Source organism: Chrysochloris asiatica, unplaced genomic scaffold (genome assembly GCF_000296735.1).
Source record: "Chrysochloris asiatica unplaced genomic scaffold, ChrAsi1.0 scaffold00157, whole genome shotgun sequence".
NCBI lineage: Eukaryota > Metazoa > Chordata > Mammalia > Afrosoricida > Chrysochloridae > Chrysochloris > Chrysochloris asiatica.
This window is the reverse complement of record NW_006408675.1, coordinates 8,008,967-8,009,915: the sequence shown is the minus strand read 5'-3', so window position 1 is coordinate 8,009,915 and position 949 is coordinate 8,008,967.

Sequence of the window (949 nt, the reverse complement as noted above, 5' to 3'; positions counted from 1 at the left end):
AAGGAACAGTTCTACTCTGGCCTATAGCCTTGCTATGAGTCAGAATCGACTCGATGGGAGTGGGTTTGATTTGGTTTGGATTAGTGGAGCTAGGAGCCTGGTGGTTAGTTAAGTACTCAGCTATTAACCAAGAGTCAGTAGTTCAGAACCATCAACTTCTTCACTAGAGAAAGATGTGGGTGTCTGCTTCTGTAAAGATTTACAGACTTGGAAACCCTATGGGGCACTTCTACTGTCGTATAGGGTCACTATGAGTTTGAATCAACTCACTGGCAACGAGTTTTGTTTTTTATTAGTAGAGCTGCTGATTAGGCAATTTAATATGTATGTCTGGAGTTCAGAGGACAATTTCAAGCTAGAGATATACATTTGAGAGTCATTACTATACAAATAATATTTAAAGTCATGAAATTGGGTTAAACTAGAAAAAGGAGAGCATGCAGATAGAAATTAGAACAATTTCAGACCTAGAGAGGTTGCAGAGATAAGGAAGAATCAACTAAATAAGTTAAGAAGGAGCCCCCAGTGAGACAAGAGGAAAATCAAAAGTACAGTATCATGAAATCCAAGATAAGAAAGTGTTCAAGGAAGAAGAAAGGATCAGCAGTGTTAAATAATAGAACTATGTCAAGTAAGATATAAACAGAGAATGGACAATCACGTAGCAATATAGATGGGCAGACTGTAGTTTCCAAAAGTAGTTGCAGCAGTATTTCAGGTCATTGCTCCTCAAAGAGAATCAAGGCCAATTTCCACTTTCCTTGATCATGGGTGTGATTCTATGACTGCCTTTATGAATAGAATGAAATGAAAATGACGCCACACAACTTCCTAGGCTAAGCCATAAAAGGCAGAACAGTTTACATCTGGCTTTCTTGCAACCCAGCCACCATGCTGTGAGGAAGCCCAAAGCAGCCCAACTGAAGAGATCACAGGGAGGAGCCCACAT